Source organism: Xenopus laevis, chromosome 4S, assembly GCF_017654675.1.
Source record: "Xenopus laevis strain J_2021 chromosome 4S, Xenopus_laevis_v10.1, whole genome shotgun sequence".
Lineage (NCBI taxonomy): Eukaryota > Metazoa > Chordata > Amphibia > Anura > Pipidae > Xenopus > Xenopus laevis.
In genome coordinates, this window is record NC_054378.1 from 80,839,787 (window position 1) to 80,857,849 (window position 18,063).

An 18,063-nucleotide genomic window follows, 5' to 3' on the forward strand; every position below is an offset into this window, starting at 1 on the left:
GCATGCCGCCCCCTAAAATCCTGCTGTCCTAGGCCCGGGCCTTGGTGGCCTCTCCACAAATCTGGGCCTGACTTTTAATTAGACAAAAAGAAGCAGATCCGCTTTAATCAGCACCTCCCTGTAGCTGCACTGTCATGTACAGCTTTAGCGGCTACACAGACTAGAAATCGACCTAAAAAAAGGCTAAAGCAGCCATTTTCCAGTTTATCTCCACTCAGTGGAGCCGCTCTCAGGCCAAAGCTGTGCCTGCTAAGAGTTAATAGTGTTTCTTCACCTGTGGGGTTAAATTACCCTGCAACCATTTACCAGCATAAAATTACTCCACCGCCTGTGTTGACAAATATTTAGATGGTTTAAATTTTTGCTTGCATTAAGGATATTTGCTGTTCCACTCATATTGGCATCTAGGAACATATGCTTGACATCGTGTAAAACAATTTATTAAAACGTATTTATAAGGTTAAAATTACACTCACAAAAAAATCTTGAAGTTTGCACGTATAAAAGTCATTCCGCGGGTGTTCCCACCGAATTTGTTCCGCTGTGTAGAGATGTTTAGTTTGCCGGCATAATCAACGTGCGGTAGCTGGGCCCCTTTGGATAACGTCAAAGTTGACGCGTTTCGTCTCAGACGGACTTTCTCAAGGCTTCCGAATTAGTGCACCTTTTACTGTAACCGTTGCCGTAGCAACGGCTAAGAGATACTTCCTGTTTCTGGATTAGTATCGGTTGTCTTGGCAACCCGTTTCTACTCGTGCATTATATTTTAAAAAACATTTTATAAAAAGCATTATCTACTTGTTACAAGCATATATGTCACATTTAAAACGTCCTTATAATAATAATATACTTTATATCACTTTGCATTTTTATTACCCATCCCCACCAATAGCGCACCCATATGACAGATCTATTATCAATTTTTGGACCATGATTACTGCTTGATTTTTAATTTTATGGGTTTTGGATGTAATTATATATCAATTTTTATTGTACATATGTGTGTCACATATATTTATTTTTACAGATTATGGCGAGCTGCTGTGGACAAATTTAAAAGCATGGATCATTGCTATAAGGCTGCTGAACCTCTGGCCCAGTTCAGTAAATTCAGCATACAGCATTTCCAACCATATTTTTTTTTTTTTTTTTTTAACATTTACTATTACAAAGTTTTGAATATTATAAGGATGTAGTCGATGACCCTACTTGTTCATGCCCCAGATTGGTATGTACAGTCAGTGGATTTGCCAAATTACCAGAGTGGAGTAATTCTGTCACCCAACCGAGGATACTACACCAGATATAAGTATATACAATGTCTCACACTTTTAATCAGTGTTCCCCAACAAGTGGCTTGTGAGAAGCATGTCGCTCACCAGCCCCTTGGATGTTGCTCTTAGTGGCTTCAAAGCAGGTGCTTATTTTTGAATTCCTGGCTTGAAGGCAAGTTTTTGTTGCATACAACCAGGTGCACTGACAAACTGAGCCTCCTGTAGGTTGAAAGTCCATATAGGGGCCACCAAATGGCCAATCGCTTGCCATATTTGACACTCCCAAGAACACTTTTCATTCTTGAGTTGCTCCCCAACTCCTTTTATATCTGAATGTTGCTCATGAGTAAAACAGCTTGCGACACCTGCATTAAGTAATTAAAATTCCCCAATTCATCTATGCAGAATATGTTGGTGCTTTATGTATACTTGGTAAAGTACGAATAGACAAGAAATGAAGCAGCAAGAGAATGAAAGGCACAGGTGGAAGGGTGAGAAAAAGAAGAATTATAAAATGTATAAAGAGCATAGGAGAGAAAACTGTAGGAATAGTAGAAGATGAAACCTAGATAGGAAAATAGAGAAGGCAAAACCTCTGATTAAGAAATATGCAATTGGATGTATGTAAACTTAATGATTGTGCAATTAAACTTGTTTCACCTAGAGAAAGATGAGGACACTTGGCTACACTCATTAAAGGGTTTGTTCACTTTCAAACACTTTTTTAGTTCAGTTGGTTTCAGATTGTTCACCAGAAATTAGACTTTTTCCAATTACTTTCTATTTGTGACTATTTTTTGTTTAATTTTTCACCTTGTAAAGCAACTCTGGTGGGGGGGGTTGATTGACTCTAAATTTATACATTTAGTTGATACATTTGTTATGTTTGTCCCTGCTGAGCAGAATTCCTGATTTCATTAAAGGCAGCTGTTAGACTTGACACATTGAGTTGCTGACTGAGACACTAGAGACACAAACATTAAATGTCAAGCTTACATTTTGGGAAAACGGTAAAAAATTAAAGATGGAAAGCAATTGAAAAAAAGTCTGATTATGGTGAACAATCTGAAAACAACTGAACTGAAAAAAAGTGTTTGGAAGGTGAACAACCCCTTTAACTCTAATATAATTTAGAAATATCCTGCTACATTTACTGACAGTCAGTTTCAGAGTCAAAATGCTAGTAGGACCAGCAGATCAGAAGCACACAAGCTCAGCTTAATTATGCAAAGGACAAGGAAAGTGAAATTCACTGGGGTGCCAACTTGTCACGCTCAGAAAATGCAAATACTTTTGTAGTCAGCTCTCCTGTTGCTGGTCATGCGCTGGTCCTGGACAGCCACAAGGTATCCCTGGGAAAGCAGTCAAGGTGGCATAGTATGGTTAAAAGTGAGTACCTAACAAATTGCAACTGCCCCCAGTAAATTGAACGTCTTTGTCCTAGAGCATGAAAGCATAGTATACATTTGTAGCAAGATGCAGGAACTGTTTTAAGTGTTACCTGCAGCAGCCATGGCAGTATTTCCAAATTCACCACAAGGTGTCAGTCTATACAGTTACAAGCATCCCATCAATATGTTCTGCAAAAGGAGCTTATTTTATTTATAATAGAAACTAATTCTCATTTACCTTTGAGATTTAATGCTTTTAATACATTTCCTATCCAAGTTTTATTAGCAAATATCTGGTTAGCGGCTATTAGTATCTCCATTGGACACAATTTAACCTTTATGTTGTCCCCATGAGATATATATATATATATAAAGTAATGCTTATTTTATTTGCACTTTTTGGTAGCCTTATCCTGAAAATGTTTATAGCTCCTTTGCTTTGTGTGTCAAATACCCTATGCTGCGTAGACATTTTGTAACATGTAATATGCTTGGATAATACCTGACACGTAAGTTTTCATTTAATTTAATGGTTAAATTAAAAAGAAACATCACACTCACAGAACCTTATGGTAAATTATTGTTATTGTAATTAAACAGCAATATTCAGAAAAACTGCACATACGGTTTTAGAAAAACAAGTGACGACTGAGGTGAAAGGGGGTGAGAGACAGCAGCGGTGCGTGCACATGCAGGTTTGAGCAGACAGATGGCCAGGCCAAGCCCAGGGGCAGCATCATGATGATGGGATGGAACTACTACTACAGTCAGAGCGAGCAGCAGAGGCAATTGCTCTATTTATTGCTGCTGAGCTTTCTGAGCCGGGAAAGATTTCAAAAGTGCGCAACACTAGCACATTCCTTACCTGGTGGTAAGAGGTGAAGGGGTTGAGAGATGGCAGCGATACATGCAGGACTGGGCTGGAGGTGAGCAGACACAGATGGGCTGGGGCCACTTGTGGTGGTGGTCGGTGGTGGTTGGTTGGTGGGACTACTACAACAGGGGCAATTACTTTATTTATGCTGAGCTTTCTGAGCTGGGAAAGATTTCAAAGTGCGCAACAACTACAACAGCGCATTCCGCCAGGCATGGAGGGCTGAGGTGAAGGGGGTGAGAGATGGAAGCGGCGCATGCAGGACTGGACTGGAGGTGAGCAGACACAGATTTGCTTTGGGGCTGCTTGTGGTGGTGGTGGGAATACTACAGCTCTCCAGTCAATGTCCATTGTTAAACTGGGTTGTTCACCTTTACATTAACTGTTAGTATGATGTAGAGAGTGATATTCTGAGACAATTTGCTTTGGTTTTCATTTGTTTATTTTTGTTTTTTATCTTTTTATTCAGCAGCTCTCCAGTTTGCAGTTTCAGCCATATGGTTGCTATGTATAAATTACCCTAGCAACCATGCATTGATTTGAATAAGAGATGGATTATGAATAGGAGAGGCCTGTATAGAAAGATGAATAATAACTACTAGCAATAACAATACATTTTTAGCCTTTTCAGAAGAAGGCAAATAATTCAAAAACAAATAAAAAAAATAAATAATACAGACAAATTGAAAAGTGGATGAAAAGGTGAACCGCCCAATGTTAAGTACTGTTAGGTATCACACAAATAGATCTTTTATGCCTCTTCCAGATACTGTATGTTTTCCCTTTACTAATGCATATATTGTTCTATATCTATAAGTTGTTATATTTATATTTTCCTTAAAATTGGAGTTTCAAGGCCTGTCACCATTTTTTTTTATCTTGAAGCCTGGATGAACAGGTAAGTATCTGAACTGAAGCAGTTCAAGGAATCAGACCTGCCAGAGTGTTGCTGATGCACTAATGTGCGTTTATCTTTGCTGGATTTCTTCATAGTTGGATTTCTTTAAAGTCAGACTTCTTCAAGCATTCAAGGCCAGTCATACTTTCTTCTAACAACTGCCATGTTGGATACTTACAAGCCAGGATAAATTGGTAAGTATCTAAAGCAGCGCTAGGAATATGTCCTGTTTGTTGCTCATGTGTGTTTTTATTTACAGGATATCTTTGCTGGGTTTCTTTATAGTTGGATTTCTTCAAAGTCAGATTTCTTTGAGCATTCAAGGCCATTCATCCTTTCTTCTAACAACTGCCATGTTGGATCTTTACAAGTCACAATGAACTGGTAAGTATCTAAAGCAGTGCTAGGAATCTGACCTGTTAAGTGTTGCTGATGTGTGTTTTTATTTACAGGATATCTTTGCTGGGTTTCTTTATACTTGGATTTTTTTCATTTTCTAAGTATCTTCAGTTCTTTAAGTATTTGAACTGTGAAGTTGTATCCAGGTTCCAGGCCAGGGCTATGTCCAGGCAGCAGCAAAACATGGGTATTTAAACTGTATTTAAACTGTTTTCTAAGTAACTTCATTTCTTTAAGCAAAACGTGTATTTAAACTATATTTAGACTGTTTAATTTCAGTTGTTTAAGAATTTGAACTTGTGTCCAGGTTCCAGGACTGTGCCCAGGCAGGAGCAAGACGTGTATTTAAACTGTATTTAAACTGTTTTCTAAGTAACTTCAGTTGTTTAAGAATGTGAAATTGTATCCAGGTACCAGGGCTATGCCTAGGCAGGAGCAGCAAAACATGTGTATTTAAACTGTAATGTGAATTGTCTGTATGAAGACAAATGACAAAAGGCCCTGATTTTCCATGCTTTAAGTGTTGCAGATGCTGCTACCAAAAGTGAGTTAATAAAAATCTGAAAAGGCATTACTTGAATGGACTGCTATTTAATATATATTGATGTAGCCCAGTTGACTTCTTTTCCAATATTTAGTTAATGTGCCCTAGCCATTCTTAAACTTACAGACCTATTATGGGTGACAGCTAAGACATTTTTATTTTTTGTGCTGAAGCATGTAAGAATTTAGGGGGCGGGTACAGGAAAATGGGAGTGGTTTGTGGGGGTATGGCTTTCAAAGTGGACGTGGCCTTTTTTTTTTTTTTGCTGCATTCGTGCCGCCTATGTCATCCTGTCCGCGGATTTCAATAACAAAATCTGGTCACCTTATTCTAAGCAGCATCCATTAAAATGTTCAATCGTTATACGTTGATTTGTAAATGTAATTTAAAGCAGTATCTCGCTGTCCTTTGTTATTGGAATGCTGGGTCTGTACCATTGAAACAACATAGGGATATTCAGTTCTCCTATGGCCAGAGACTCCAATTCCCATGGTGCCTTGCACTCTTCTCTGATGGACTGTTTTTACAGGACTGTTAATCACAGAGTAAACAAGGCACTGTGGGAATTCGAATCTTGGCTGAAGGAGAGCAGAATACCTCTGCATTGGTTCAATGGTACATGTAGACAGGGCCAGCAGTGCATAGGATAAAATAGGGACAGACACTGCTTTCAATAGCAATTATATATAATTTTAAAATGATTTTGGTTAGCCAACGATGGTATCCACAATTACCAAACAAATGGTTTTACTTTTTTTATTAAGGCAGATATGTATTTGCAGGATTTCAGTTTGTTTTACTCAGTGGCGTAACTAGATGTTACTGGGCCCCACAGCAAATTAATTTTAGGACCCCAAACATATCCAGAGGTTGTTCTGTTTTACCAAAATGTATTGAAAATGTATATGAATTTGAGCCTCATGGGGCCCCCTATACCTCCTGGGCCCCCTGCAGCTGCAGGGTCTGCTTCCTCTGTAGTTACGCTCCTGGTTTTACTGGAGGTGGCTGGTGGTTGGGTACATGACACCCTAAAGTTTTGTAAATTATCTCGAGTGAGGTTAAATTTCACTTTAAAAATCAGATGACCACAAAGAGAGATGAGGAAGAAGAAATCCTCATATTGCAGAGGTGACAGTACTGGTGTAAATGACCATATGCTAGAAGATATTTGATACAATGTCAGCATGATCATAAGCTACACACATCTGCCATCAGTGAATTCAAGCATGAAATTATCATGCGTCCTAATTTTTCTGTCTCCCCAAGCTTCAGCATTGTTGCCTGTATAAATCTTATAAATATATTTTTTTCTGTAAAATCAAAATAATGCCATTTTACTGAGATGAACTCCTGGCCTCATTATCACATTTTGTCACTCAATATGTGTGATTTCACACAAGGTCAGCACATATTTAATGTATGTAATGCATCAGCAAAGATTCCAAGCTTGATTTTTCTGGCTAATCTCAGTCTGAGTGACTGGAAGTTTATTGTTTTAGATTCTAATGGCTTCTCATAATACTATTAAAGGTATAGTAAATAAAAAACGATTTCCTACTTTTAACCATAGAGAGCAATGAATATCATTTGACCCCTTTTGTAAGAGCTAGACAAGTGCCTTTTTTTGCTCAATTCAGCTTGAGTTGTGTACTAGGGGAGACCTAACAAAGGGGCAGATGTGCTGAGGCTCAGTGGTATATGGGCAGGCCTAAATAATCTGAATGGATTGCATACAACAGATTTATAAGTACATAACACCAAATTTAAAGCCAATTACAGTATATAAAGGGGATGACAGGCCCTTATTATCAAAACTGAAATCTGTATAAAACAAGCTCCTTGATTTAAATTTGAAAATAAAGATTATTCAAAAAAAAACAAAAAACAAGCTCCCTGTAACTTTGCCAAGTCTCAGGGCATCTGCATCCATGGAAGTTCTCACCAAGTACTCCAAGTAGGTTTAACCACGATGGATTTCTCTGAACCACGCCTCTGCACTAATGGTAGTTGCCTTTAGGTGCCTGAGTCAATGCTTCTTCACCATGTTAGGTCTTCCTGAGACTTTGTGCCGCATACTGTAGTTCTTCCCTTTAGTTCCCTTATAGCTGTATCTCATCTGCACTCAGGGCTCCTGAATTCCTGCACATCTATATCAATGGAATTTCTGCCCCAAGAATTCCTGAACCCCAATGTACCTGTACCCTTGTTGTTATCATTAACACCCCTTCTCCCATGAGTACCCATGATTCTCGGGTGTCTGCACAAATGCTGATTATCCCCTGAGGCCTATCACATGTGGGTATTTGCTACCTGTCATATGCAATAATTAAATATGAATGTGCATTTAAGTTATCATGTTTTTCTAGTATATGTGTAAATATTCAAGAATACAACTGCAAACTATCATAAAAATAAACCATTAGATTTGCCTCCATTTTCTAATGGCTGAAAGTGTGTGTATTTCCAATTTTAGATGAAAACTGTGAAGACAAAGCAACTGCGAACTGTTCCCTGGTACTGAAAGTAAAGCTGTTCTCACACTGGTATTACCGCAAGGCCTGCTGCCGAGCCTGTGGGGGGAAATCTCCCTGAGTGCCATGTGCTGGCACAACTTCCTAAACTCATTGGTGTGAATCCTGTACAGATTAAAATACACCAGGTGCTCTCCTATAAATAACCTTGCTGTTCCACTACTTCAGGTATGCTACATGGTAGTAGAAGGGAATGTTTGGCAGTCGTTATTTTACTTCTACATTTTAATTTAGCCTTATGGTGCCTAGTGATCAACCTGCTGTTTTGTTGATGTGAATGTTTGCATAAATCGTCTCTTTCAGTTACCCTCATACCCCAACATGGCCAAAGAACCATTAGCACATTTCCCTAAAATGTGTCCTTCTAGCTCCCAGACATGTAGAAGGGTATCCTATTGCTGTAATATGTTTTTACAAGTGAATTGGGCATTAGGCACTGGAGAAGACACAGCCTGTCTCCTAGTTGTTTGCTTCTCTTGCAGTTTCAATTTTATGACAGTTGACCCTTGGCATCCCATGAGGTTAAAGGGTCAATGAGTGACATACAATATATGGAAATGTAAAAGCTGTAAAACTGCAATTCAGCCATATTGAGAGAGAATGTTATTTAAAAAAGAAAAACATAACATACATGTGGATCCTGGTTAATCACAGGTCTGAGAATCCAAGCTTTGTATTCACGAGACAATGGCCGCCATATCTTGCTCCAGAAAAAGTGACAACGGCTGAAGATGTATTTTTATTATTCTAAATAAAACAAGAACCAATCTGGACAGTGCTCTATGGTCATGTTATTTCATTCTCTTCTTTTAGATTGGTGCACCTTTGGGCCTTGCTATAACAGGAGACCTGCTGCTCTTTATCACATTATTTTGGCTTCTGGTGGGAGGCAGGTTTGTTGGGCAGGGGCTGCACAGATATAGGTTACTGAAGTATATCTGCTTGAAAGATATGATGTGGAGTAAAACTAGTTATTTGGCTAAATCCACATCTCAAGTTTTTTAGAAAGAACATCATTTTGCCACAGACATAGTAATAGTTGGCATTTTGTATTTATATTTGAGCCCCAGATCAGCATGTTCATTATGGGATATCATCGGACTCATGTTGATGTACTGTAGTGCATTTGTTACTATACTGAGGGGGGAAGATAGAAGCGATCAGCTCCCATCAGTTACCATTGTATTACCAAACCAACCGAGTGGGCACCTGAAGCCCATTTTATTTTTTGTAGTGTTAGCCTGCTCCTCAGAGAGGTGTCCTGTGACCTGCCTGCTTAATTGAAATCCATCTTCTGCAGCCCCAGATGGCCATTTCACTTACTGTAAATCTGTTTTTTATTTTTAGCCCTGACAGTTCCAATTAAATTACAGGGAGAGATGTTCAGTGAGTACCGTCAAATGAGGCAGGTACTGAAAGTGCATAAGGACAGCAAGAATTCCAGTAGTATCCAATGCTGTGGGTCCCTAAAGGTTAATTGAAACAGGACAATGCACAATGCAATGTCAGCCTTTTTGGTGCCCTACATGCAGACACGAGTATCAGAGGATTAAGGTCAGGAGGACATATAATAATTCTCAGCAGAAAACATGATGGCAGCTTGAAGACTCAGCGGTTAGCATAGAGGATTGTTAGCGCTGGGGTCTAGCCAGGCACTTCTCTGTAAGGACTTAGTATGTTCTACATGGGTTTCCTCTCACACTAAATGCATACAGACAGTTTAACTGGCCCCTGATACAAAGGAACATACTGTGTCAGCACTGTATTTTGGTCAGGGCACCCTACTTGTGCATACGCAGAGTTCGTGTGACATAATGTGCATGCTTGGAAGTGACGTGACATGTGCATATTACATACCTTACGGTTGTACAGGGTCCTGCAGGTGACTCCCACCCCCTCCTCCTCTACCAGATTTAGTAAGGAAGTATGTGGCAGTGGCAGGGAGATTTTATTTTGGACCAAAATTTTAATTCAACATATAGATACCCAAGGTCTGACCCCTTAAATCTGCCACACTACACACTGCCCCTCAACTGCCTATATGGTAAATACAGCCCTGTACTGTGAGTGTTTGATAGGCACCTTAGATTGCAAGCTTTGCCAGAGGCAGGAACCAATGTGACTGATGTATAATCTTGGTAAATCTCTGCAGAAATTGTTGCCACTATATACAGTAATAGGGATGCCGAATCCAGGATTCAGTCCAAACCCATAAAGGATATGTGGATACTGGCTCAATCTACCTGAACCACAGGTGTAAAATAACAGTTAATGGGGCTGGGGATTTTTTCCCATTAAGATATGGAATGCTAGATGCTAAAGGGTATAAAGTTTTTAAATTTAATTTATGAGCATTCCTTACTTCAAGTAGTAGGAATTTCCAACAGATTGTGCATTCATACTAAAGTGCACTGTAATTTAAGCAATGCCAGCATTATTCTTTTAGGGAACCATGCAGGCAAAAATAACCGGAAGCTCCAAAATGTGTTAAACCCCTTCTGTGCTGAGAAATTAAGCAACTGAGAAGTCAGAAGTAATGTGTGGATTGACTTGAAACCCTCAGGGTGAAATTTGGTTGACCATTGTGTGTTAGGATTGGGTGCGGGTCAGGCTAGGAAAGTGTAATACTCCTCTGCTCCCTAAGATTCCCTGTCTTGAAACCAGATGCTCGCACAGAAGTAGCACATAATTGAGGAGATGCTGGTACAGGTTGGGCCAGGGGTCCTACAATGGCAACATTTTGTAGGTTAGGGTCAGGTGCAAATTTAATTTTTCCTAAACCCCACCATCACTTGAAGGCAGCCATACAGTCTTGCTCTCAGATGAATTCAACCAAGGATAGAATCCAATATGACCACAACAGGAAGACTGTTCCCACATTTAAATGCTCCTGGGAGCAAACATTAAGGGGGTTAAGTAATATAAGGTTCAAAGTTTGGTGCAGTTCTTATGACCTATAGCAACCAATCAGCAGGTAGCATTTACTGGTGGTCGGCATTGTAAAACCAAACATCTCGTTGGTTGTTATAAGTCACTGTACCTAGGCAAGCCTTGTGTGACTTATTACACATGGGGGCCAGGACCTTAAACTAGCTTTTGAAACCAAAGTGAACTAGTGAAGGGACACTGTTTCATAAAGAAAAACTTTGAATGTTTTGGCCAAGGTAACTTGTCATTAGGAATGCAAAGAAAATTATGCTAATACAACTCAGACATATTTGGAAGAATTTGGAAATATTAAAGGGGTTGTTCAAACTCTTTTTTCAGTACAGTTGGTTTAAGATTGTTCACCAGAAATAAAAGACTTTCTCCAATTACTTTCTATTTTCTATTTGTGATTGTTTTCTAATATTGAAGTGTAAAGTTTTATTTTTCACCTTCTAAAGCAGCTGTGGGGGGGTCGGTCGCCCACCCTGCCCACCCTTTAACTGTTCTAAATTGATACATTTAGTTGATACATTTCTTATCTTTGTCCCTGCTGAGCAGAATCCCCGAGTTTCATTAAAGGCAGCTCTTACAATTGATACAACAGTTGCTAAGGGCTGAGACAAAAGGGAAGGTTCGGGGAGATTTAGTCGACTAATTGCCTCTTCTTCAGGCAACTAATCTCCCCAAAAGACTTCCAGTCGGCTAGAATCTAAATCACTGGCGGGATGGCACTTGGAGCACTTTTCTCTTTTTTACAGTATTCTAGTCATTCCTTTTGGGAAACTTAATATAATTCCATGACACAGAACATAGTGGATTCTGGATCTGCCCAAGGTATCATGAAAATGCCTACTCCTGAGAGGTGTTAAATTTCACAGTAATTATTTCACTATTAAATGCTTTTATCCCTTAAAAGATGTTAGTGAATAATGCGTTAGGATTAATTCTATTCTATAAATATTGCAATGCGATTAGAATGCCGTTGTGCAGAAATGTAGAATTATGCTTGTGATATGTCTATTAATACTTTGATGAATCTTTCCTTAAATAACGCACAAAACTATTATATACGAATATTGACCTTTTCTGTATCAGTCACATAGTATGCAAAGTGCAAAAAAAAAGACCCCCGATCAGCTACATGTTTGTACTTTGCCCACTGACTGGGGGATTGTAAAAGCCACAGCCCTCTGTTTCCTGTTTTGGGCCTCTCCTTCCTGTGCAGAGAAATATAGACTGTGCCGCAAATTGATTAGGTTGAGCTTAAAGCGATACTGTCATGGGGAAAATTTTTTTTTTCAAAATGAATCAGTTAATAGTACTGCTCCAGCAGAATTCTGCACTGAAATCCATTTCTCAAAAGAGCAAACAGATTTTTTTATATTCAATTTTGAAATCTGACATGGGGCTAGACATATTGTCAATTTCCCAGCTGCCCCAAGTCATGTGACTTGTGCTGATAAACTTTAATCACTCTTTACTGCTGCACTGCAAGTTGGAGTGATATCACTCCCTCCCCCCCCCCAGCAGCCAAACAAAAGAACAATGGGAAGGTAACCAGATAACAGCTCCCTAACACAAGATAACAGCTGCCTGGTAGATCTAAGAACAACACTCAATAGTAAAAACCCATGTCTCACTGAGACACATTCAGTTACATTGAGTTGTCTGGCTGATGTATTGCCATTAGAATCCAAAGTGTGCCCATATAGCCAAAATGACTGGATTTTATTAGTGTGACCTAAAGCATGCATGAATTGCTACTCACTTTCCCAGTTTGTCAATACACAGTCTATATGATTGCACACCAAGTAAAATAAAGTCTTTTTACCAGGTTATATTAGATTCTCATTCATTGATTTACAGTAAAGGAGCAGAAGTTACAGAAAGAGCTATAGAGGAAGGCCAACCAGGGTTGCCACCTGACCAGGCATGGTACCAATATTATTTATAGGTAAAAAAGAAAAATTAAAGGAAGACTAGTATTTTTTTTCCAAAAAACGTCAACTCCCGGCATTAACCATAATTATTATGCTCTTATCACAGTGGCTTGGGATTGCCACTTGACCTCCAATGTCTAGAAACATATAAGTACAATAGAGTCTATCGTGCTTATATGTTAAAGGAACAGTAACATCAAACAATAAAAGTGTTTTAAAGTAATAAAAATATAATGCAATGCTGCCCTGAACTGGTAGAACTGCTGTATTTGTTTCAGAAACACTACTACTGTTTATATCAATAAGTTGCTGTCTAGCAATGGGAGCAGCTATTCAAAGGAGAAAAGGCTCAGATTACACAGCAGATAAGCTCTGTAGAACATAATGGTGTTATCTGTTATCCACTATTTAACCTGTGACATACAGTGAAACCTTGATTTTAAGTCCCGCATTTTAAATTTTTTATTTGTGGTCCCACCAATTTATAATGAATTTCAGTGGGTGCATTTTCCTGATTTTAAGTAATGTTTTCCCAGATTTTACATAAAAATTTTGTCCTGAAGTTCCCAAAAACTGCTTTTTTTTTCTCTATGAATGTTATTGTTTGTGAAATAAAGAGGTTTAAAATACTAATCAGATGTATATTTTGCCATGGTTCTGCCTGTAAATAGTCAATTCCAATGAGTCTGCCCTTATACAGTCCTGCACCAATCACTTATTGCTTTAGGTTGTGTATGTGACTGACAGAGAGTCTTGCACATGCCCCCCATGTTGTAAAATTAAATTCTGCAATGCTTAACCCTTGTCATTAACACAGTAAATATTGTATGGCAAAGTAAAACATGCTCCTGTTATTATATCCTTTCAGTACTTGAAGAACAAGTTACTTTAACACATTTCCCTGATTTTACATTTTCCTAGATTTTACATAATTTTTTCCTGGTCCCCTGAAAAATGTTCTACTGTATAGCCTTTTTTCAATTGCCGCCATTGCTAGGTTACTGTTCCTTTAAGACTAGGCTGGGCATTTTTTTTAGGATCCACTCAGGCTATTACTAGTCCTGCCCTGGCTACAGTGGCAGATTAATGACATGTGGGGCACCTATGCTACATCCATACAGGGCCCCCTTCTAGACTACTGGTGGGTTTGGATGTGTGCAGAACAAGGTACGAGTGCACCCAACATGCTCTCAACATGAGACGGGTTCAGCACTCACCAATGACGTCACTAGACCTGTAAGTATCCAAGGACGGGCACACACCTTGTCTGCATTGTTCTTCCTGTAGGTGCACCTGACTGGATCCAGCTGAACAAATAAAAATAATATTAAAAGAAAAGGAAATAGAAATGGACCCCTTATCACTCTTGGTCCCTAGGCCATAGCCTATAATAGCCTGTGCATTTATCCACCCCTGCCTGGGCTATGTAGTCCTATATGTTCTTAGGATCTTCTGACTCAACGCAATAGATTTTAGAACACATTAATGCTCATTTAAAAATGCAGTTGTGTCAGCTGCTACTTGTGTACAATTCACTAATACATTAAAGTTCACCTGCAAACTCCCATGGGTTGGTTTAAAGGAGAAGGAAAGGGTAAAATTAAGTAAGCTTTATCAGAAAGGTCTATATAAATCAGGGTCGGACTGGGGGGCCCCGGGCCCACCGGAACCTCTGTCCAGGGCCCCCTGTGGCCCCCCTACTGTGAGGTGCGGATCGGGCCACACGCATGAATGCGCACACAGCGGGCATGCGCGAACAGCGGGCGCATGCGCAGAATTCCTATATCAGAAGAGGGGTCTGGCCCGGCGGGGGCCCATTGGGTTTTTTCCCGCCGGGCCAGTCCGACACTGATATAAATATACCAGTAAACCCTCAAAGTAGTGCTGCTTTGAGTCCTCTGTCAAAAGAAACACAGTATTTATTTCCTTCTATTGTGTACATATGGGCATCTGTTTCAGACTTCCTGTTTTCAGCTTAAACCTTGAGCATGCTCAGTTTGCTCCTCTCTCCCCTTGCCTCCTCCCCTCCCTGCTGTAATCTGAGCCCAGAGCTATGAGTGAGCAGGGAGAGACGCAGGCAAGAAGTGATGTCACACCAAGCTAATATGGCAGCGGTTTACTCAGGTATGGCAAAGCATTCTGCAAAATTAATATAGTGTTATAGCTTGCACTACTGTGGCTAATCTTTTGGCAATAAACTGCTTCAGTAGCTTTCCTTCTCCTTTAAGATATATGCTATACAGTATATGGGGCTGGAGAAATTACCAAGGTATTATATTCGGGGGTGTTAGACAAGGCAACCACTGGCAGATTTCCCCCCTGAAAACAAAATTATGTTGCAAATAATATAGAAGACTTCTAGTTAGTAAGGTATCATAGAGTATGTTAACAATCTATATATATATATATATATATATATATATATATATATATATATATATATATATATATATATATATATATATATATATATATATATATATATCACGAGTGACCAGCCTGGCTTTCCAGCCACTGTGAACTGCAACTCCCAACATTCACTAAAACTGAAAGGTTGTGAGAGGCCCCTGGGAGTTTTAGTTTCACAGCTGAAAGGGGTTGCAGGTTTTTCGTTCCTGATTTATATCATTTTCCTACTCAGAAGAAGATCCCACTATGTGGTTATCCCCCCCCCCATCTTATCAATGAGGTTATTTACAAAAGCGAAGTAAAGTAAAACTGGAGTAATAAAGAATAATGGCCTAAAGCTGTTGTAAAAAGAATGTCATATTCACAAAAGCCTCACTCCAGTTTCATGGATAAAGCAGTTTTGTACAATTTGGTGGTTAAACTGTCACTCGATGCATCACTTATTACTATGAACTTGAATAATCACCCTGTTACTCCAACCCTATTATGGCATAAGATGCTGTGTAAAAATGCGGTGTAAATCAAAATATTTCACTTTTGCAAATTCACCTCAGTTCTGATCTTAGGTTCCTTTTTAAAGTTATATCCTCCAGTTCCTAATCTGCAATTTAACTTGAATGGGAGGAGATAAAACAAAATGTATTGGTATAGGTATTGTATAATACTACACAGGGAAGTGACCCCCAAAGCTTGCTTCTGATTTGCTTGGCTAAATCCAAACCACATAAACGTAACATGATTTGGGTAATGTTGGATTACTGGGGACCTTTTATCCCAATGTTCTGCTGGGCTTCAAATATGTTAATAAATGGCAGGAACCATGGAAATGCTGTTCCCTGTATTTTCTGCATTAACAACATACATATTCACTGAACCACATGCATGAATGACCTCTTCCTTTCCCTCCACTGCCACATGCTGACAGCAGGAGAAACACTAAGGTAAACAGATGGACTAGAATGGCACCTGTGTATGTAAAAGCTACTGTCTTGGAATGCTGCCAAAAGGCATACTTCTGTATTCAGTGATCATGATACATTTATTTTGCATAAAACAGTACATTTTTAAATACAAATTTAATAAAGGGTGCAAGAGTCAAGGCTCTTACACAAATTGAGCCAGAGACAGTGGCGGAACTACCAGGGGAGCAGGGGGTGCGAGCGGGCCAGGGCCCGCACCCCCTCAGGGCCCCCCGGCAGTCCGTGCGCCACTGACAAATACGGCCGTACGGAGGGGGCGGGGCCCGGCTGCGCGTCACGCAGCAGGGCCCGCCCCCCTCTAGGATCGCTACTGGCCAGAGAATAGTCAGAGCTACAAAGAGTTACTCTGTACACCACATTAATACAGACACTTAGGGGGTTAATTATCAAAAACCAAATGTTTCTCATGTTAAAAAAAAAGTCAGACCAAACTAGAATCCACAATTTACTCTTATCTAACTTACTCATCAACCAGGAACCTTTGTAGGCAGCAGAATGCATAAGGGAAACCCCTGTGGATTCCGGTGTTCACCAACGCACTTATGGGGCCCCGCGAGCAGGCCCGGACTGCCAATTTGTGGGTTCTGGCAAATGCCAGAGGGGCTGTTGTATGTTTCCATAGACAGTCAGTATTTATTGGGCTGGTGAGGGCAGCGCCGTTTTTGGGGAAGGCGGCTCCTGCAATGCCGCCCCCCGCACCGACTTACCTGTCGGCGAGGGGAGGCAGGAACACGATTGCGGAGAGCGCAATTGCGCTCTCTCGCAATAGCGCAGCCGAATTTCCGGTTTAAAAACCGGAAATTCGGCTCTTAAAGGTGCAGGAGCGGCTTTTTGCCGCCCCTGGAATCCTGTCTGGCGCTGCCGCCTGAGGCGAGCGGCTCAGCTCGCCTCATTGGCGGAGCGCCCCTGGGTGAGGGGCTGTTTGGGCCTCTGTGTGGGCTGATTGGGCCTGAAATGCCAGGGCCTATTTTGATTCTTAATCCAGACCTGCCCGTGAGTGTCACGACGCTCAGCATCAAACGCTGGTGAAACGATGCCAGCGTCATTTGTGCCTGCCTGGAGCGCATGACATGGCGGAAGTGCACACCAACAGACTGGGAGAGATGCGCCGGAAGGTAAGAGACTGGGGAAATCTCCCGGCAAGTCTTACAGCTTATTTATCATTAAAAAAAGATCATGAAGAACCACAACATTTTTCAGAATTGATGCACGAAAACTGCAACTTTTTCGGATGTTGCAGCGGAAAAATCCGAGTTGTTTGTGAAATCGGAGGAATCAGCGGAAAAGCCCGAAATGTTTGGATTATCGTAGTGAACCCAGCACAGACCCTAATATCTTCAAATTGCAATTAGGTCTCTGCCATTGACTTCTGCCAGACCTCAACAGGTTTAAGATAGAGTATTTTCGAATTCAGATTTTTTGCATTATTCAGGGTATAATAAATCCCACTAAAAATTCTGATTTTATATGCATTCAGATTTTAATACATAATCCCCCTTAAGGTATGCAAATAAGTGGTTTAATAAAGCATATAATTACAACAGTGTATAATTACAATTTACCAAACACAGTGTCCCAATAAACTCAGGCTTGCAAGGCAGATAAGTTGGTGTGTAGGTGAACATTTCAGACAAGACGGACAACAAGTTCTTTGTCAAGCGTATTCTGACTTGACAAAGGGCTTGGTGTCCGAAACATTGGGGTATTCTCGCACACACCAACTTATCTGCCTTGCAAGCCTGAGCACTGCTGTTTTTTGTGTAACTATTAATGATGTGGTGTGCAGAGTAACTTTTTGTAGCTTACATTTTTTTTTTAAGGAACATGGTGCTCAGTATACACTTTTTAGAGCAATGATGACCAGCCCATGTCGTTTTATCTGTTAATGACATATT

At 40.1% G+C, this 18,063-nt stretch overlaps 1 long non-coding RNA gene across 1 annotated transcript; it reads left to right on the plus strand.

Annotated features, from left to right (window-relative positions):
- Window positions 1–4,161: 4,161 nt before the first annotated feature.
- On the plus strand, window positions 4,162–8,805 carry LOC121393324. Its single transcript, XR_005960980.1, has 3 exons — window positions 4,162–4,631; window positions 4,697–4,821; window positions 7,854–8,805. It is a non-coding gene; the product is annotated as an uncharacterized LOC121393324 (long non-coding RNA).
- The last annotated feature ends 9,258 nt before the right edge of the window (window positions 8,806–18,063 follow it).